This window comes from Theropithecus gelada, chromosome 3, assembly GCF_003255815.1.
Source record: "Theropithecus gelada isolate Dixy chromosome 3, Tgel_1.0, whole genome shotgun sequence".
Lineage (NCBI taxonomy): Eukaryota > Metazoa > Chordata > Mammalia > Primates > Cercopithecidae > Theropithecus > Theropithecus gelada.
The window spans coordinates 73,040,072-73,062,026 of record NC_037670.1 but is presented as its reverse complement, the minus strand read 5'-3'; the positions used below and the strand labels follow the sequence as shown (position 1 = coordinate 73,062,026).

The 21,955-nt window shown below is 40.0% G+C and overlaps 1 protein-coding gene across 2 annotated transcripts in view; it reads left to right on the top strand.

Annotated features, from left to right (window-relative positions):
• Positions 1–21,955, top strand: part of CDK13 (cyclin dependent kinase 13) — a 140,190-nt gene that overhangs the window by 8,410 nt on the left and 109,825 nt on the right. The gene's annotated exons all lie outside the window — the stretch shown is intronic.

Sequence of the window (21,955 nt, the reverse complement as noted above, 5' to 3'; positions counted from 1 at the left end):
ATAAAACGGAAATTAGAAGGTTAGTGAGAGGAACTGAAAATGGTAAATGATCTACATGCCTCCCCGCTTTTCTGTTTGCATTTTCAGTTGCATAGGGGCACTTTCACTGGGATATTTAGTAGGCATTCCAAACTCAATTTATCTAACATAAAATTATTTCACCTTTTTTAGAGCCTTTTTTTTTCCTGATACTGCTCTTTATTATTTTTCATCTGTTTGCAAACATAATAGAGGCTAATGGTAGAAATTTTCAGTTAGTACAGAAAAGTATAAGAGATAAAAAGGCCTCTTAAGCCCAGCTACCTGATGAGATGATCATTCATGACATTTTGATAAACATTCTTCTAGACTTTTTTACATAAGTGGGAACATGTAACGATACTGTCTTGGAGCCTGTACTCCGTAATACAGTATATCATCTTTATTAGTAGCTCCTAGTATTCTGTTGTATGGATATAGCATACATTGTTTGGCTGAATCCACTTTGATAAATTCTTAGTCTTTTTTTAAAAAAATTTTTGCTATGTGTGTGTATCTAAAGCAAATATATTTTTTGTGCATTTGTTCCATTATCGTCTTTAGATTGAATTTCCCAGGGGTAAAATTGTTGAGGCAAAGATGGTATATACATGTGAAACATCGATACACTTTCAAAATGCCTTTCAGAAGGCTTTTACAAATTTACATTTCCCAGCAGTGTGGGAGTACCCATTTCCTGGGTCTCACCAACACTTGGAGTTGTCACATATTCCATTATTGTTTTTTTTGTTGTTGTTGTTGTTTTGTATTTTTAGTAGAGATGGGGTTTTGCCATGTTCGCCAGGCTGGTCTTGAACTCCTGATCTCAAGTGATCTGTTCACTTTGGCCTCCCAAAGTGCTGGAATTACAGTTGTGAGCCACTAGTGGTGCCTGGAATCATTATTGTTTTATTTGCACTTTGATATTTAATACGGTTTAATATATTTTCATCTGTTTACTGGATATTTTAATTTCTTTCTTTCTTTCTTTTTTTTTTTTTTTGAGACGGAGTTTTTTTGCTCTTGTTGCCCAGGCAGGAGTGCAATGGCGCCATCTCGGCTCACTGTAACCTCTGCCTCCCGGGTTCAAGCGATTCTCCTTCCTCAGCCTCCAGAGTACCTGGGATTACAGGCATGCGCTACCACGCCCAGCTAATTTTGTATTTTTAGTAGAGACGAGGTTTCTCCATGTTGATCAGGCTGGTCTCAAACTCCCAACCTCAGGTGATCCACGTGTCTTGGCCTCCCAAAGTGCTGGGATTACAGGCATGAGCCACCGCGCCTGGCCTCTTTCTTTTTTTTTTTTAATTGAGACCAGGTCTCACTCTGTCACCCAGGCTGGAGTACAGTGGCACCATCTCTCCTCACTGCAACCTCCACCTCCCGGCTCAAGTGGTATCTCGCCTCAGCCTCCTGAGTAGCTGGGATCACAGATGCATGCCACCATGCCCAGCTAATTTTTTTATTTTTGGTAGAGACGGGGTTTCACCATGTTGCCAAGGCTGGTCTCAAACTCCTAAGCTCAGGTAATCTGCCTGCCTTGGCCTTTCAAAGTGCAGAGATTACAGGTCTGAGCCACTGTGCCTGGCCAGATGTTCTAATTTCTTGATTCATTTTTTTTTTTTTAAATTAACTTGTAAGAGCTACTTGTGTGTTATAGCTACTAATTTTTTTTTTTTTTTTGGTGGCATTAGCAAGTATTTTTCATGAGCTTGTCTTTTATCTTTTAACCTTATTTATGTAATGTTTTGTTTTAAGACTAGGTTTTTGATTGGTCTCTGTGTGTGTGTGTACATGTGTGTTTCAAGTGGCAGTAGTTTCTCCCAGGTACCTAGTGTCAAACTTTAGTAGTACTTACATCTTCTCCCTCCATAATTGTAATGAACTTCTTGTTCTGTAAAGTTTTTTCTTTTTTTTTTTTCAGTGGTCTTTTGGTCTACACATTTGTCTTGGAATGCTTTGTTGTTAGTTCTGCTTGCTTTTGGATTTCTCTTTAAGCTCCTCCTGTTCTCTGCATTCAGATTTAAAATACCACTTTCATTTGATTTTTTCTTTCTGTAAGATACTTACAGAATGAAATACTTTTAAAATTATTTATTTATTTATTTATTTTTGATATGGCGTCTCACTTGTTGCCCAGGCTGTAGTGCAGTGGTGTGATCTTGGCTCACTGCAACCTTTGCCTCCTGGGTTCAAGCTGTTCTCCTGCCTCAGCCTCCTGAGTAGGTGGGATTACAGGTGCCCGCCACCATGCCTGGCTAATTTTTGTACTTTTAGTAGAGATGGGGTTTTGCCATGTTGGCCAGGCTGGTCTCGAACTCCTGACCTCAGGTGATCTGCCCACCTTGGCCTCTTAAAGTGTGGGGATTACAGGTGTGAGCCACTGCACCTGGCCAATTTATTTTTTATTGACAAATAATTATATAAATTTATGTGTGTGATATTTTGGTGTTTACCTGTGGAGGGCTTAATCAAGATAATTAAGAAAGCCATCACATCACATACATGCTATTTTGGTGGTGAAAACATTTTTAAAATAATTTTCTTTTTTAACACAGCTCCAAGCAGCCATTGAAGAAAACATTTAAAATCTACTCTCTGGTCAGGCACAGTGGCTCACATCTGTAATCCCAGCACTTTGGAAGGCCAAGGTGGGTGGATTACTTGAGGTCAGGAGTTCAAGACCAGCCTGGCCAACATGGCAAAACCCCGTCTCTACTAAAAACACAAAACATAGCCAGGCACGGTGGCGTGTGCCTGTAGACCCCAACTACTCGGGAGGCTGAGGCAGCAGAATAGCCTGACCCTGGGAGGCAGAGGTTGCAGCAAGCCAAGATCTTGCCATGACACTCCAGCCTGGGCACAAAGCAAGACTCTGTTTCAAAACAAACAAAAAAACTACTCTTTTGTCAATATCAGAATATGCAGTGCGTTATTGTAGTCACCATTCTGCGCAATAGATCACTAAAATGTATTCCTTCTGTCTATCTGAAACTTTGTGTCTTTTGATCAGCATCTCCCTTTCCCTATACACTCCTCTCCCCTAGACCCTGGTAACCACCATTCTACTCCCTGGTTCTATGAGTTTGAATTTTCTAGATTCCATATATAAGTGAGATCGTGCAGTATTTATTTTCCTGTCACAAATGACATAATTTACTTCTTTTTTAAAGCTGAGCTGAGTGCGGTGGCGCAGGCCTGTTATCCTAGTACCTTGGGAGCCCGAGGCAGGCAGATCGCTTGAGCTCAGGAGTTTGAGACTGGTCTGGGCAACGTGATGAAATCCCTTCTTTATAAATACAGAAAAATTAGCCCAGCATGGTGGCATGTACCTGTAGTCCCAGCTATTTGTGAGGCAGAACTGGGAGAATCGCGTGAGCCCTGGAGGTAAAGGCTACAGTGAGCTGAGATTGAGCCGTGCTACTGCACTCCAGCCTGGGCAACAGAGTGAGACCCTTTCTCAGAAACAAAACAAAACAAAAAACAAACCTGAACCACATTAAATAAATTAATCTGTTCATCTAATGATGGACACCTAGATTGCTTCCATATCTGAACTATTGTGAATAATGTTGCAATGAACATGGGAGTGGAGACATCTCCTACGCGTACTGATTGCAGTTTCTTTCGGTATATACCCAGAAGTGGGATCATGTGGTAATCCTGTTTTTACTTTTTTGAGGAACCTCCATACCATTATCCATGATGGCTGTAGTAATTTACATTCATACCAGCAGTGCACAAGGGTCCCCTTTTCTCTATACCCTCGCCAACACTTGTTATCTTTCATTTTTTTGAGGCTAGCCATTCTAGCAGGTGGGAGGTGGTATCTCATAGTGGTTTTAGTTTGCATTTCCTTGGTGATTATTGATGATGATGAGCATTTTTTCATGTATCTGTTGACCATTTGTATGTCCTTTTTTTTATAAAAACACTGAGATGGAGTCTTGCTATGTTGCCCAGGCTGGTCTCAAACACCTGTGCTCAAGGAGTCCTCCCACCTCACTCACTTCAGTCTCCCAAGTAGCTGGGATTCAAGCGTTAATCACCAAACCCAACTGTGTTCCCTCTTTTGAGGAATGTCTATTTAGGTCCTTTGCCCATTTTTGAAATTGGGTTATTTATTTTCTTTCTGTTGATTTGAATTCATAAAATATTTTGAATGTTAATCCCTTATCAGATGTGTGGTTTGTAGGTATTTTCTCCTTATCCACAGGTTGTCACTTTACTTCGTTAATTGTTTCCTTTGTTTTGCAGAAGCTTTTAAATTTGATCCATCCCTTTGTTTATTTTTGCTTTTGTTCCCTGTAGTTTTGGGTTTATAACCATAAAACCTTTGCCCAAACTAATGTCATGGAGCTTTTCTTCTACTTTCTACTGTATAAGGTGTGAGATGAGAGTCTATTTTCATTATTCTCCATGTGGATATCCAGTTTTCCCACCCCTGTTTATTTTTATTTTTAAGACACAGGGTCTTGCTGTGTTGGCCAAGGCTGGTCTCAGAACTCTTACGTTCAAGCAATCCTCCCGCCTAGCCTCCCCAGTAGCTAGGACTACAGACATGCACCACTGTGCCTCACTCCCGTCACCATTTATTGAAGAGGCTGTCCTTTTCTTACTGTATGTTCTTGGCTACTTTGTCAAAAATCAGTTGACTATAAATGGGTTTATTTCTGGGTTCTCTATTCTGTTCCTTCAGTTAATGTCTCTGTTTTTATACCAGTACCATACTCTTTTGATTAACATAGCTTTGTAATACACTTTGAAGTCAGATAGTGTGATACCTCCAGCCTTGTTCTTTTTGCTCGGAATTGCTTTGGCCATTTGGGATCTTTTGAGGGTTTGAGTATTCCACTGAATCAAATTCTTGAATGGGGCATTTAAGACTGCCAACACAGACTGAACCAAACTACTCTTACTTCTTACTGTATATCCTGATCACAATACAAACTGGACTGTTTACTATTTTCTTGTATCTCACTTTGTATCCTTCCTTCAATTGGCCAATCTGCCTTGCTCGTTCTTTCAACCTTAGTTCAGGTGTTTTTTTTTGTTTGTTTGTTTGTTTGTTTTGAGATGAAGCCTCGCTTTGTGGCTGGAGTGCAGTGGTGTGATCTCGGCTCACTGCAACCTCCACCTCCCAGGTTCAAGCAATTCTCCTGTCTCAGCCTCCGGAATAGTTGGGATTACAGGCACACGCAACCACGCCTGGCTAGTTGTTTTTGTATTTTTAGTAGAGATGGGATTTCACCACGTTGGCCACCTGGTCTCGAACTCCTGACCTCAGGTGATCCACCTGCCTTGGCCTCCCAAAGTGCTGGGATTACAGGTGTGAGCCACCGCGCCTAGTCTCAGGTGTTGTTTTTATCTATGAAGCCTTCATTAATCTCGTTTAGAAGTGATTTTTAAAAATAACCTTTAGAACTGAGATCACTTTGTGAGTAATTATTACATCCAGTTCACCCAGTTGATAGGCATTTGAGTTGTTTCCAGTTTTTGGCTGTTATGAGCAAAGCTACTGAACATTTGAGTACAGGTCTTTTGTTTTTGTTTCTCTTGAGTAAATTAGGAGAGGGTTTGCTGTGTTGTATGGGAAGCGAATGCTTGACTTCCTACAATCCCATAGTCTTTTTCAAAATGTCTTTGCCATTTGCATTCCAGTCAGTACAGTATGGGCATTCCAGATGCCTCACCTCCTCAGTAAGACTTCTTTTTTTTTTGTCAGTCTTTGATTTTAGCCATTCTAGTGGATGGGTATTGGTATCTAATTGTGGTTTTATTTGCAATTCCCTAATGATAAGTAATGTTGAGTATACTTCCATATGTTTATTTGCCCTTCATATCTTCTGCTAAGTGTCTCAAAATGTTCATTCTTCATGAATTGGGTTGTCTTACTAAGTTGTAAGAATTCTGTATATATGCTAGATACAAATCCATGTTTTGCAAACGTTTTTCCCTCAGTCTGTGACTCACTTTCCCTAACAGTAATTTCCAAGAGCAAAAGTTTTAAATTTTAATGAAAAACCAGTTTAGCATTTTTCTGATTTATGCTTTTTTTTTTTTTTTTTTTTTTGAGACAGCGTGTCTCGCTCTGTCGCCCAGGCATGTTCTCAGCTCACTGCAACCTCCGCCTCCTGGGTTCAAGCGATTCTCGTGTCTCAGCCTCCTGAGTAGCTGGGATTATAGGCGTGTGCTATCACGCTCAGCTAAATTTTGTATTTTTAATAGAGACAGGGTTTCACGATGTTGGCCAGGCCGGTCTCAAACTCCTGACCTCAGCCTGCTTCTGTCTCCCAAAGTGCTGGGATTACAGGCGTGAGCCACCCACCGCGTTCAGCCAGATTTATGCTTTTTATGTCCAAAAAAATTTTTGCCTAACCCACAGTAACAGAGATTTTCTCCTTAGGCTTATAATGTGCATGTTTATCAGTCTACTTTTATGTGTAATGTTAACTTTATGATAACATACTTACATTTTCATCTTGTACTGTTGTCACCTCTTTTTTTTTTGAGACGGAGTCTTCTTCGCCTAGGCTGGAGTACAATGGCACGATCTTGGCTCACTACAACCTCCGCCTCCCAGGTTCAAGCAGTTCTCCTGCCTCAGCCTCCCCAGTAGCTGGGATTACAGGCATGTACCACCACGCCCAATGAATTTTTGTATTTTTAGTAGAGATGGAATTTCACCCTGTTGGCCAGGCTGATCTCGAACTCCTGACCTCAAGTGATCCACCCACTTCAGCCTCCCAAAGTGCTGGGATTACAGGCCTGAGCCACCGCACCCGGCTGTTGTCATCTGTTTTATGTCTGTGTTTGCATGGCGTATGTGTGTTATACATAGACATAAAATTTAAAATGAGAAGAGTCACTTCTTGGGGAAATATTTACTCAAATATTTACCTTTTCGAGTGCTTTTCCTTTTTACAGATCCAACTTTCCATGTAGTATCATTTTCCTGTGGCTGGAGGAATGACTTTGAACATTTTTTATAATGTAGGTCTGCTTTTTGTATGTCTGATAAACTCTCCATTTTGAGAGATAGTTTTACTGGGTATGGAATCCTAAACTGAAATTTTTTTCCGTAATATTTTGACTTGTTGCATTTCTGGCTGATAAATTTCTATAATATTTTGGTTTTGTTTCAGCCATTGGATTTCAAGTCCTGTGATTTTTTAAATATTTGTGGTTCTTAAGCACCTAGTACAGCATATGATAGTAGGTACCTAGCAAGTGAGATTAAATTGCCTGTCTTGTTTTAAAATTGTATTTTCTAGGGCTGTGTGTAGTGACTCATGCCTGTAATCCCAGCAGTTTGGGAGGCCAGGGCAGGCAGATCACCTGAGGCCAGGAGTTTGAGACTAGCCTGGCCAACATGGCAAAACCCCATCTCTACTAAAGATACAAAACTGGCTGGGTGTGGTGATATGCCCCTGTAATCGCAGCTACTTGGAAGGCTGAAGTAGGAGAATCGCTTGAACCCGGGAGGCCGAGGTTGCAGTGAGCCAAGATCTTGCCACTACACTCCAGCCTGGGCAACAGAGTAAGACTCTATCTCTAAAAAACAAAACAAAACAAAAACCTTGTATTTTGTAGCAAACTATTTCTTCAGCCTAAATTGCTTTGGATTAAAAAAAGAGGTTCAGGCTGGGCACGGTGGCTCACACCTGTAATCCCAGCACTTTGGGAGACCGAGGCAGGTGAATCACGAGGTCAGGAGTTCGAGACCAGCCTGGCCAATATGGTGAAACTCTGTCTTTACTAAAAATACAAAAATTAGCCAGACGTGGTGGCAGGCGCCTGTAGTCCCAGCTACTTGGGAGGCTGAGGCAGAAGAATCACTTGAACCTGGGAGCTTGCAGTGAGCCGAGATTGTACCACTGCATTCTAACCTGGGCGACAGAGCAAGACTCCATCTCAAAACAACAACAACAACAACAACAACAAAAAACCACAAAGGTCCAGCCTCACAGGGTTAAAAAAAATTCTGTTGATATTAACAAAGTCTAGTAATATACTGTGAACAAATTCTTGATGGCTGGAGAGAGACTATCAAAGTATGTGCCTTTGTGCATATTAAGTACTGAGCTCCCTTCTACTCTTCTCACCTGCTTTTCTTTTTCCGTCTTCAAAAATACATCTCAAGGCATGGTTCAGGAAAACATGAAGACAAACACAGAATTTGTGCTCAGTGGACTAGAACATGTTTGCTTGAGCACATTTGCAAAAAGTCAGCCATGTGTCTTTTTGTTGTTGTCGTTACTTTTAATATGGCGTAAGGACCATAAAGGAAGTATACTTTTAGAATAAACACAAAACTTTTCATTTTTATGTTATCTTTTCTGGTTTTAAAAATAACATGTTTATTGAAATATATTTCACATACCGTATAGTTACTGTTTTAAGCTACAATTTATTAGTCTTTAGTCTCTTCATAGCATTGTGTAACCGTCACCACTAATTTGAGAATATTTCAGTCACTCCAGAGAGAAACTCCATGACTATTAGCAGTCACTCCCCATTCCCACATCCTACAGTCTTGGCAACCAACGGTTGGTGATTTCTTTCTGTCTTTATAGATTTACCTATCCTGGACATTTCATTTCACTGGAATCATATAAAGTATCGTGTTTTGTGGCTGGATTCTTTCACTAAAGCATAATGTTTTCAAGGTTTATTTGTGTTGTTGTATGGATCAATATTCCTTTAAATGGTCAAATATCCCATTGTACAGTTATGCCACACTTTATCATTAGTCATGGACATTTGGGTTAACTTTTTGGCCATTTTTTTTAATGCTGCTATGAACATTTGTGTACACATTTTTGCATGAACATTTGTTTTTCTCTTGAGCGTATACCTAGGAGTAGAATTGCTGGGTCATATGATAATTTTATGTTTAAGATTTTAAAGAGCTGATAAACTGTTTTTTAAAATAGTTGCATCATTTTTATATTCATATCAGCAACATATGAGGGTTCCAGTTTCTTCACATCCTCAACAAAAGTTTCTTTTTGATTGTAGCCATCTTGGTATTTGCAGTGGGATCACATTTTGGTTTGGATTTGCATTTCTCTAATGACAAGTAAAGTTGAGCATCTTCTCATGTGTTTTTGACCATTTGAGAAATGGCCAAAATCTTTTTTTGAGAAATGTCTACATGAATCTCTTGCCCATCCCCACCCACCCACCCCTGTTTTTTGAGACAGGGTCTCACTCTGTTGCCCAGGCTGGAGTGCAATGGCACAATCTTGGCTTACTGCAGCCTCCATCGCTGGGGCTCAAACGATTTCCCTATCTTAGCCTCCTGAGCAGCTGGGACCACAGGTGCACAGGGACCACCACACCCGGCTAATTTTTTTGTATTTTTGTATAGATGAGGTTTTGCCATGCTGCCCAGTCTGGTCTCAAACTCAAGCTCAAGCAGTCGTCCCACCTTGGCCTCCCAAAGTGCTGAGATTATGGGCATGAGACACCATGCCCGGCCTTCTTTGCCCATTTTTAAATTGGGCTGTTGTCTTGTTATAGGGTCTTAAGGGTTTTGTATACTGTCTATTCTGGATGTAAGTCCTTTATCAGATACGTTATTTACAAGTAATTTCTCTCTCATTCTATCACTTTGTTGATGGTGTCAATTAAAGCACAGAAGTATTTCATTTTGATGAAGTCTTATTATATATTGCTTGTGTTTTTGGTATCAAATCTAAGAAGGCTTTGCCTAATCTATGTTCACAAAGATTTTCTGCATTTTCCTCTAAAAATTTTATAGTTTTAGCTCCTACTTTGATCGATTTTCAGTTAGTTTCTTGTATGGTGAAAGGAAGAGGCCTAGCTTCATTCTTTTGTGTGTGGATATACAGTTGTCCCAGCACCATTTGTTGAAAAGAGTATTCTTTTTCCATTGAATTGTCTTAGCACCCTTGTTGAAAATCAACTGATCATGAATATTAGGATTTATTTATGTACTCTGAATTATATTCCATTGATTTATGTATCCGTCTGTATGCCAGTGCCACACAGTCTTGCTTACTCTAATTTTGCAGTAATTTTTGAAATCAGGAAGTGTGAATCTTCCAACTTAGGTCTTTTTAAAGATTGTTTTGACTGTTTGGGTTCTTGGCATTTTCAAATGAATTTTAGAATCAGCTTGCCAGTTAGTTCAAAAAAGAAGCTAGGATTTTGATGTGGAGTACATTGATTTAAACAATTTTTTGTTTCATCACTACAAAATTGCAACACATTGACTTTTTAGATTAATTTGGGGAGTATTGTTAATTCTTTTTTTTTTTTCTTTTTGAGATAGGGTTTCACTATGTTGCTCAGGGTGGTTTTGAACTCTTGGGCTCAAGCACTCCTCCTGCCTTGGCCTCCCTAGGTGTTGGGATTACAGGCATGAACCAGCACGCCTGGCCACGGAATATTACCTTTTAACAGGTTAAGTCATCTAATATGTGAACATGGGATGACTTTCCTTTTATTTAGATTTTCCTTAATATTTTTTAGTGTGTTTTGTAGTTTTCAGGGTATAAGCCTTGCACTTTTAAAATTAAATTTTTAGGTATTTCAGCCTTTTAAAGGCTATTGCAATGGGATTGTTCTCTTTTTTCTTTCTTTTTTGAGATGAAGTCTTGCTCTGTCGCCCAGGCTGGAGTGCAGTGGCGCGGTCTTGGCTCTCTGCAACTCTGCCTCTCATGTAGCTAGGATTACAGGTGAGGACCACCACGCCTGGCTAATTTTTGTATTTTTAGTAGAAACAGGATTTTGCCATGTTGGCCAGGCTGGTCTCGAACTCTTGACCTCAGGTGATCCGCCCACCTTGGCCTCCCGAAGTACTGGGATTACAGGTGTGAGCCACAGTACCTGGCCTGGATTTGTTTTATTTCTTATCCTTGACCAATTACAATGGCTAGAATCTCAAATACAATGTTGAGCAGAAGGGATGAGAAGGGACTTTCTTGTCTTGTTCCTCATTTAGTCTTTCTTCGCAAAGTGCTTAGTTGCAGATTTGTCATAAATGCCTAGTTTTATTTTTTAATAAAAAATAATGACTTTGATTCCAACTCATTGCAGAAGTCAGAAAAAGAAAAAAGACTTTGTTTGCCTCAAAGTCTAAGTTTTGGTGTAAAAAAAATTCTGGGTTGGGCATGGTGGCTCACACCTGTTATCCCAGCACTTTGGGAGGCCGAGGCAGGAGGGTCACTTGAACCCAGGAGTTTGAGACTAGCCTGGGCAACATGGCACAGACTTGTCTCTACAGAAAATACAAAAATTAGCCAGGCCTGGTGGTGTGCACCTGTAGTCCCATCTACTTGAGGGGCTGAGGCAGGAGAATCGCTTGAGCCCGGGAGGTTGAGGCTGCAGTCAGTGAACCAAGATTATACCACTGCACTCCAGCTTGGACCACAGAGTGAGACCCTGTCTCAAAGCAAAAAAAAAAAAAAAACAAAAACCTCAAATACCTTGTTTGACCCCTATACGGGAGCATATATTAATAAAATATTCATTACTATTCTAGGGTCCATGAAAAAAGGAAATCTCCTATTTTGTAGTATGTGTGTAATGATTGCCACATTGGTTTCTCATATACCATGTGTACAGAAACATTTGAACAGTGTTTTATAATGAGTAATATGTGCATTAATGTTGAAATTATGAGAAAGAGCCAGCCATGTGATGATCTAAGCATCCCAGGAAAAGAAAATAATGTATGCTTAGGCGTCAAGTCAGGAAGAAGCTTGACCTTCTGCAAAAGCAGAAAGGAGACCAGCGTGGCTGGAGTCTAGTAAATAAAGAAGGGTATAATAAAGATGGAAGGTGGTTTAGACCTTGTGAGTCACAACACAGAGTTTTATTTTTATTTTAAATGCAGTTGGAAGCCATTGCAGAGTTTTAAGCAAGGACATGGCATAACCCAATTTATGTTTTTAAAAGACAAAGACATAAAATACAAGCCAACCTGTAACAAGTACTGGGTGATTTCAGCATATGGGGAAGTGATAGAGATGAGACCTCAGCTTGACCCATGAAAGATCGATAAGAGTTAAACAGGCTGGGCATTGTGGCTCACACCTGTAATCCCAGCACTTTGGGAGGCCAAGATGGTCGGATCACCTGAGGTCAGGAGTTTGAGACTAGCCTAACCTGGTGAAACCCTGTCTCTACTAAAAATACAGAAATTAGCTGGGTGTAGTGGCGGGTGCCTGTAATCCCAGCTACTTGGGAGGCTGAGGCAGGAGAATCGCTTGAACCTGGGAGGCGGAGGTTGCAGTGAACCAAGATCATGCCATTGCACTCCAGCCTGGGCAACAGAGTGAGACTCCGTCACACACACACACACACACACACACACACACACACACGAATTAAGCAAATGGAGGAGAAAGAGGTAGTGTGTAGCAATAAATAGTGCCTGGCTTTGAAATGGAAGACTTGGGTTTGAGTATTGATTCTGCCTCTTCTTAGTTCCCCCGTCTGCTTTCTCTATACCTTGGTTGCACATGAGGAGAAAATCAAATGAAAAATGCTTATAAATGTGAACCTGTGAGGGTTAGTGTGGTATATCGTCATGTCCCCAGTTTTCCATGGGGCATATATTCCAGTATTTGCAGTGGTTGCCTGAAACCACCAAAGTAGTACTCCACTCTAAACATACTATGTTTTTTTCTATACATACGTACCTGTGATAAAGTTTAATTTATGAATTAGGCACAGTAAGAGATTAACAACAATAATAAAATAGAACAGTTATAACAATACGCTGAAATAAAAGTTATGGGAATGTGGGGTCTGTCTCAACATATCTTATCATACTGTACCTTGCATATGAGAAACCATGGAAAGTAAAATTGTGGATGAGGGGACTGTTGTACGGTATTTGTTTTATTCAGTGAAAGACTCTTACCTGTGTGGTATTATGCTAGGGGCTGTGGAGTGATACAACAATGAATTAGACTTCTCAAGGAGGGTACAGTTTAATAGACAATGTGAGGTTGATATCTAAAATATGAAGTTAAGAGTGAGAGATCATAAGAAGGGTGCAGATACAATGCTATGGGAGTTCAAAGAATGGAGAGCCTGCTTCTTGCTTGGATTTGACTTCTTTCTTCATAAGGCTTTATGAGGAAGGAAGCACTTTTATGCTAGTGCTTGAGAGATGGATAAGCCTTGAATATAAGATGGAGGGCAAGATGATATTCTCCCTAGGCTGGTATGTGGGAGTGTAAAGGCATGGAAGTACTGGGCAAATTTAGTACTTGATAAGCAAAGGTAGGTTAGGACCAAACAAATTATGCAGTACCTTGATACTAGGCTACTGTGCATTCTTTTCAATAGGAATACTATCAGTAGTGTCTTTAATTGTGTAAATATTTATTGAGCATCTACCACTGCCAGGTTTATGATAGAAGTCAAGGCTTGAAGATAGAATATCTCAGTTTAGTTGGGGAAGATAGATTATCTGATTATTTTTATTCCGAGATATAAACAAAGTTGTGATGGGATCATAGGACAAGTACCAGCTCTAACTGACTGGCATAATAAGAGAGGGCTTTATAAAGGTGGTAAACATTGTGCTGAGATACGAAGTATCCTTTTGTTTCCTAGATAAAGGAGGTGAAGGGAGGAATATTAGAGAAACATTCTAGGCCTGACACTTCCTGTATTTTGTGATGGCTGGACAAGGACTTTATATGCAAGTCAAGCAAGGCTGAAGGTTTTGGGGTAACTGAAAGATTATTCAAGTGCAGAGTTAATTGGAAAGGGTGGAGACTAGAGGTGGGAACCTGGTAAGGAGACTTGCACTGGGCCAAGTGTGTGATTATGTAGTACCTAATGTGGAATAGTAGCTATGGGGATAATGAGCATGGAAAGCTGAAGACATGCTTGAGATGTAGAATTGGTGGAGCTTGGAAACCAAATAGATCTGAGAAGAGATAAAAGGGATCATGTGGAATGTAGAATAATTTCCAGGTTTCTGCTGTTTTAGAGGGGGCCACTGCCTGAGAATAGGGTATATTTAAGGAGAAGGAGGGTGGATTTGAAGAGGAAGCTTAATCGTTTTAGCTATATTGTGTTGAAGATACGTGTCAGAGAGTTGGAAGTAGAGAGGATGATTTCCTGGGGTGAGGGGGGGATGAATTGACAGTGTTTAGGTAATCATTTAAGCCACACATAGCATAAATTAAACATGTGGGAGAATGAGTATAGGAAGGAAGAAAAACCTCAAGGTGCAGAAACAGCCATAGAAGTAAGAAAATCGTGAAAACGAAAGGTGGTAGAAATAGCTAGGAAGTGCTCCAAATAGGTTGTAGCCGACATTATCACAGTGATGTTTTTTTCTTTTTCTTTTTTTTGAAAGATAGGTCATTGGTTGCCTCAGAGGTGACCGGTTGCAGAGAGGATGTGTGTATAAGCCAGATTGTGGTGGTTTGAGGATTGAAAGGACAAATGAGGTTTTGGCCATAACTGGAAGGAGAGATAAAGATAATATCAATATGCCATCATTTTCTCTCTCTTTTTTTTTTTTGTTTTATTTTCTTGTCTGTTTTTAAAGATCTTAGAGATTTGAGTAATTTATTCCTTCAGGGGAATTAACAAATGAACAGCAAAGGTTAACCTTACAATTAATAGAATAAGCCAACCATAGCCATAGAGTAGCCTAGTATAGTGCATCTCAAACTTTAATGGTTATCTTGTTAAAGATACCCATTAAATTGTGGGCTGGAGTCTGAGACATAGCATCTCTGACAAGCTTGCAATTGGTGCTGATGCTGCCTGTCTATGGACTACACTCTAAGAAGTAAGGCTCTAGAGAGTATGAGATTGATTCATTATAGGGGAGTTAGCCTTAGATAGAAAGAGGAACACCTCCTCTCTTAATTGAGGTGGAATGTACGGTGGATGAAGGCACAGGAAATACAGATTAAATTTGCAGGCAAGAGACATGCCTGGTAGTCTTTGTGGTTTTTTTTGTGAAACAATAAATAAAGCTATGTTATGAGAAGACTGGGATTGTGTGAGCTTGATGAAAGTTGTGAAGGTTTGGAATAGCTACTAAGAGGAGGAAAATGAGTGAATTTGGCACGTGTAATAATCACTGAACAGTGAGGATTAGTTTGGTTATGGTGTCTGTAGAAATAATTGGAGCAGAGAGAGACTAGTAATAAAGATTTTTTTTTCTTTCTTTCTTTTTCTTTTTTTTTTAAATGGAGTTTTTGCTCTTGTTGCCCAGGCTGGAGTGCAATGGCATGATCTTGGTTCACCGCAACCTCTGCCTCCTGGGTTCAAGCGATTCTCCTGCCTCAGCCTCCCAAGTAGCTGGGATTACAGGCATGTGCCACCACATCCAGCTAATTTTGTATTTTTAGCAGAGACAGGGTTTCTCCATGTTAGTCAGGTTAGTCTTGAACTTCTGACCTCCAGGTAATCCGCCCATCTTGGCCTCCCAAAGTGCTGGGATTGCAGGTGTGAGCCACTGCACCTGGCCAGGAGAAATTGCTTATTTTTTAAAGATGATATGGTAGCCTAGGGAAGTGGTAATGAGGCCTAAAGTTGAACAGTGTCCTTGAGAATGGAAGAGGAGGATGTGGTAGGCCAAATAACACCCAATACCACACCCCCTCCAAGTGCCATGCCCTAATCTTTGTAATCTGTGACTGTTACACCTTACATTTTAAGAGAAACTTTGTAGATATGATTAAATTAAGTATCTTGATATGGAGGGGTTATTCTGGGTTATCTGGATGGGTCCTGTGTAATCACAAGGATTCTTATAAAAGAGAGGCTGTAGGGTCTAGTCAGATGACAGGAATAGGAGAGAGGAAATGCCATGGTGAAAGTAGAGGGCTGAGGAATGTAGACAGCCTGTGGAAGCTGAAAAAGGCAAGGGAACATTTTCCCAAGAGACTCCAGAAGGAACAAAGCTGTGGTGACATGTTGATTTTTAGTTCACTGAGACTGATTTTGGACTTCTGACTTGCAGAACTGCAAGATAATAAATTTGTGTTGTTCTAAACTGCTAACTTTGTGGAGTTTTCTGTTACAACAATGATCAGAAACAGAGGGTATGGATATAAGGGAATAGTATAGAGTTAGAGTCAGTAAAATGAGACAATTAAGGGGTTGTGGTATGGGAACCAGGAAACTAGATTTCTAGCCTGGGTAAATGAGTGGAGAGTAGTGAAATTAAAAATAGAGAATGGTAAGGAGTAGATGTTAGAGGAACGTGTATTTGGTTTGCATGTCATAATTTTAGGAACTGGTGAGAATAGTATTTTGAGTCTAGTAATATAGATTAGATAGAGTGGAAGAAAATTTGAAACAAGGAGATGAATTTAAGAGGCTACCACAGTGCTGTTACATATAGTTAGTAGGGCTGTTATAATGACGTTACATGACAAAATACATAGGAACATCACTTTAATGCTTTTCAGTTTGGGAGTCATATTCATACCTTTTTTTGGGGGGGGTTAATAAGTATTTGAAATAGACACAGCTGCTATTAGCATGAGAAATAAGCAGAGTGGAAACATTAGCCTCAAAGATGTTGTGGATCGCAGCTACTGTATTGGACATCCTATGTATAGAACATTTCTGTCATCCAGAAAGTTCCATTAAGTGACGCTGCTCTGTGTTATTTTCAACAGTGGAGGACTGGATATTATCAGTATTTTAGTAAAATTTGTAGGACGTGGTATTTGCTAATGAGAAACAATTTTCAGAAGACCTAGACTCCTGGAGAGACTGTGAGGTAATAGTCAAGTGAACACTAAACAATCCTCTCTCTCCAAGGAACACTAAATAGTCTAACAACGAGCACTAGCCAGTTGGGTTTCAGGATACTGGGTTTTTATTCTGGTACTGCTTTGTGTTGTGTGTATTGGGAAAACCTGTTAGAAACATAGAAAGTTCTCTTCTTAAAGAGGTCCTGTAGCCTCTTAAAAACATCAAAAGCAAGAAACAGGTAATATGTATTCATTAATTTCTATAACAATATAGGAATATTAGGAAAACATTTTTAGAAAAATCTTGGCTGGGTGCAGTGGCTCATGCCTATAACCCTAGGCCAAGGTGGACAGATCACTTGAGTCCAGGAGATCAGCCTGGACAATATGGTGAAACCCCTATCCCTACAAAACATATAGAAATTAGTCGGGTGTGGTGGTGCGCGCCTGTAGTCCCAGCTACTTGGGGGGCGGAGGTGGGAGGATCACTTGACCCTGAGAGGTCGAGGCTGCAGTGAGCCTTGTTTGCGCCACGACACTCCAGCCTGTGCGAAAAAATGAGAGACCCTGTCTAAAAAAGAAAAAAAAATTATCTATTAAACAAGAAGGTTGGACCTGCTACCTACTTCCATTTCAATTCTTTTAGTAAAACATTATCATGCCATAATTCATTATATAGTTTTAATTAAAGATGCACTTCTCTCTTATTCTCATAACTTTTTATGGCTGAAATGTTAATCATTAGTAAAAATGACCTAAACTTAAATTTGTTTAGTTTTAGGTTCCCAAACCATGTTTGTTATAAACAGTAAATATGTTATTGGAATTTATTAGCAAATCACAATATCTGAGAGAATGGAAATTTACTAAGGCATGAAATAAATAGTTTAAGGAAGGAACTTTTGTAGATAAATAAGAGTTGGAGAGGAGCAGAAGTTGTATGTAGAAGAATTTAGTTGGTATAGTGATCAAATACTATACAAAGTTGCCTCCAAAATATCTTTTTTTTTTTTTTTTGAGACGGAGTCTCGCACTGTCACCCAGGCTGGAGTGAAGTGGCCCAATCTCGGCACACTGCAAGTTCCGCCTCCCGGGTTCACGCCATTGTCCTGCCTCAGCCTCCCGAGTAGCTGGGACCACAGGCGCCTGCCACTACCACTACGCCTGGTTAATATATATATATATATATTTTTTTTTTCTTTTTTTTTCTTTTCTTTTTTTAGTAGAGACAGAGTTTCACTGCTTTAGCCAGGATGGTCTCGATCTCCTGACCTCGTGATCCACCTGCCTCGGCCTCCCAAAGTGCTGGGATTACAGGCGTGAGCCACCGTGCCCAGCCCCAAAATATCTTTTTATAGGACAAAAGTTTTCTGAGTCTTTATTGCTACCTCTGTTATTCAGATTCTGTCTAAAAGAGATTAATAGTTTAGAAGAATGAATTGTGTTGGGATTTTACCTATTATCTTTGTATCTCTTTTCTTAGATGAGATTCACTGATTATAAATCTCAATTAAATATACTTTATGTGTCTGAATGAAACTGATGACCGGAATCTTGCCAGTGTAGGAAAAGTTGACTTAAGAAAAGAAGGTTTGCTTTCTAAACCTTCTATGCTGTTACCTTTGATGAGATGACAGTCTCTTTGCTTTCTTCTGCTGTTTAGCTTTCTGCGACTCATCAGTATGTGATCAGGGAGTAGAAACATGATGTATATCAGACTTGTTTGGAACTCCAACAAAATCTGAAGGGAGAGGAAATTAAAAATGTGGCTGAGTATTTCATGTTATGACACTTTGGTTCCTATATTAAAGTTAACCACATTATTTCACAACCAACTTACAATCACTTCATATTTAGCCAAACATTTCCTCTCATTTCTGTGTATAATTATAAGCTTATTGATACTAAAGTATGGTTTTTTTATGAAATGCTTTCTCAATACTGAACCCTAGTTGACCCTCAGCACTTACTTGTTTTTGAAAGAAGGAGGTAGAAGTTGAATTTGTGTTTGAGTTTATCCTAAACCTAATCATCATTTTGTTTTTATCCTAGAATTAGAATGTTTCTAAACACTTCCCTCCACACTGTATTAATGTCAACTAAGAACAGAAATTTTCAGTGGCTAGGCATGGTGGCTCACGCCTGTAATCCCAGCACTTTGGGATGCCAAGGCAGAAGGATCCCTTGAGCCCAGGAGTTCGAGACCAGCTTGGGCAGCAAAGTGAGACCCTGTCTCTACAAAGTTAGCTGGGCATGGTGGTGCATACCTGTTGTTACTCAGGAAGCTGAGGTGGAGGATTGCACCTCGAGGCTGCAGTGAGCCATGGGTAGTGTGTGTGCACTCCAGCCTGGGTGACAGTGAGACCTTTTTCAAAAACAAAAACAAAAAATCTCTGCTTATTTTTTTTTGAATTACAAAATTTTGCAAAATAAAAATTAAAATTTTGTGGGTACATAGTAGATGTATATATTTATGGGTTACATGAGATATTTTGATACAGGCATGCACGCATATTAGCCACAGGGTAAATGGGGCATCCTTTTATCCTTTGTGTTAGAAGCATTTATCCTTTGTGTTACAAACAATCCAACTATTCTCTTACAGTTTTTTTGTAAATGTACACTTAAATTATTTTTTACTATTGGCTGGGTGTAGTGGTTCATGCCTGTAATTCCAGTACTTTGGAAGGCCGAGGCAGGCAGATCACCTGAGGTAAGGAGTTCAAGACCAGCCTGGCCAACATGATGAAACCTCATCTCTACTGAAAATACAAATACTTGCCAAGCGTGGTGGGGGCATGCGTGTAATATCAGCTATCAGAAGGCTGAGACGGGAATCGCTTGAATGCGGGAGGCAAAGGCTGCAGTGAGCCGAGATCAGCCTGGCAGCTGAACTGAACAAGAATAAAAAAGCACGAGCAGCAGAGGCAGCAAGAGCCGCAGAAGCACTGCACTCCAGCCAGGGCTGGAGCGAGACTCTGACTAAAAAAAAAAAATTGAGTATAGTCAGCCTGTTGTGCTAACAAGTAGTAGGTCACCTTCATTCTTTGTATTTTTTGTGCCCATTAACCCTCTCCCGACCCTCCACTATGTCACTCCCCTTCCAGCCACTGGTAACCGTCCTTCTACTCTCTGTCTCCATGAGTTGAATTGTTTTAATTTTTAGCTCCCACAAATAAGTGAGAACGTGCAAAGTTTGCCTTTCTGTGCCTCACTTATTTCATGTAACATGATGACCTCTAGTTCCATCCATGCTGTTGCAAGTGATGGGATCTCATTTTCTTTTTATGGCTGAATAGTACTACATTGTTTATATGTACCACAGTTTGTTTATCCATTCATCTGTTGATGGACGCTTAGGTTACTTCCAAATCTTGGCTATTATGAATAGTGCTGCAATAAACATGGGAGCACAGGTATCTCTTTAATATTATTGATTTCCTTTCTTTGGGGTATGTACCTAGGAGTGGGATTGCTGGATTGTAAGATAGCTAGTTCTATTTTTAGCTTTTTGAGGAACCTCCAAACTGTTCTTCATAGTGTTTTTACTAATTTACATTCCCATCAGCAGTATACAAGGGTTCCCTTTTCTCCACATTCTTGCCAGCTAGCTCCTTGGCAGTGTGTTAATGTGTTAACCTGCCTACTTTAGAGTTAAAAAAAAAATGCTGAGTTTAAGACCTGAGTTCTAGGCAAAAATAGAATCCAACTCAGATGTTATAAGAGACTTTAATGCAGGGACTGCAGAGGTGCCCTGGGTTAAGGGAACCCATAAGGCATGTTTTTACTAGAAACAGGGAAGCCCAAAGGGGCAGGAAAAATATTGTGCTATTGGAGCCTCATGAGAGCTGTGAAGAGGGTGCCTCACAGCAACCATGGTGGTGGAGGGATGCAGCTTCTGCCAGAAAATGCGGCCATGAGGAGAGAGGGAGGTAGGAAGAAATAATGCAGCCTTTCTCCGCCTTCTTATCTTCTGTCAGTGGCAAGACAGCCCTGGAACCCAGAAGGCATATCTGTTGGGGTCAGCATCATTGGTCACAGAGTAGAGCAGAAAAGTATTGGGAGATAGAGTAGTTGTAGTAAGATAATAAGCAACACAACTACTAATGAGTTCAGTTGTTGACTTCAGGTAATATAATATTTTACCCAATTTCTTATATGTTATCTATGCATACTTTACTGGATTGATGTGGGCATTAAATGAGATAACGTGAAAGTATTATCATAGTGTCTTTGTCTTGTTGAGTATATTTTAAAAGTCTTAGTAATGCACGGATTTGAAAAGCTCAGCTTCCTTTCACTTGGTACTGTGTTAAATTTGTTTTGTGGGAACTTTGGTTGCCACTATATTTTTAAATATATGTTTTCCAGTAATTTTTGAGAAGTGAATGGCCTCATTATCAAGTTGTTTCCAAGATTTAGTTTCTCATTGTTTTATACAGCAAGGAGCCTGAAAACCTAAGTCCTAGTTCAGGCTATACTACTATTTGTGGCATAGTTCTTTGTGGGAGTTATTTTTACTTTGCCTCTCTGTTCTTTTCCCTTCTGAGAAATTGGAGCAATAATACTTAACTAGTAAATGTTTAATATTATGGTAAAATAATCGTTGTCAAGTACTTTGAAGACTTAAATGATATGTATATTAACTTTTACTCTCGTTCATTTTGAAAGTATCAGAGCCTCAGATTAAGAGTGATTGGATGGTTTTTAGTTTGTAGCATTTTCTGTGTGAAATTATGTAGCTCATAAGATATTATCTTGTATATGTGTGTTTATGTGAGTAAAGTGATTATGCTTATGTCTATTTTAGTTAATGTGTGTGAATGTAATTTTTTTTTTTTTTTTTTTTTTGAGACAGAGTCTTGCTCTGTGCCCTTCACCTCCCAGGTTCAAGCAATTCTCCTGCCTTAGACTACAGGCGCATGCCACCATGCCCGGCTACTTTTTGCAGTTTTTTTTTTTTTTTTGAGGCGGAGTCTTGCTCTGTCGCCCAGGCTGGAGTGCAGTGGCCGGATCTCAGCTTACTGCAAGCTCTACCTCCCGGGTTTACGCCATTCTCCTGCCTCAGCCTCCTGAGTAGCTGGGACTACAGGCGCCCGCCACCTCGCCCGGCTAGTTTTTTGTATTTTTTAGTAGAGACGGGGTTTCACCATGTTAGCCAGGATGGTCTCGATCTCCTGACCTCGTGATCCACCCATCTTGGCCTCCCAAAGTGCTGG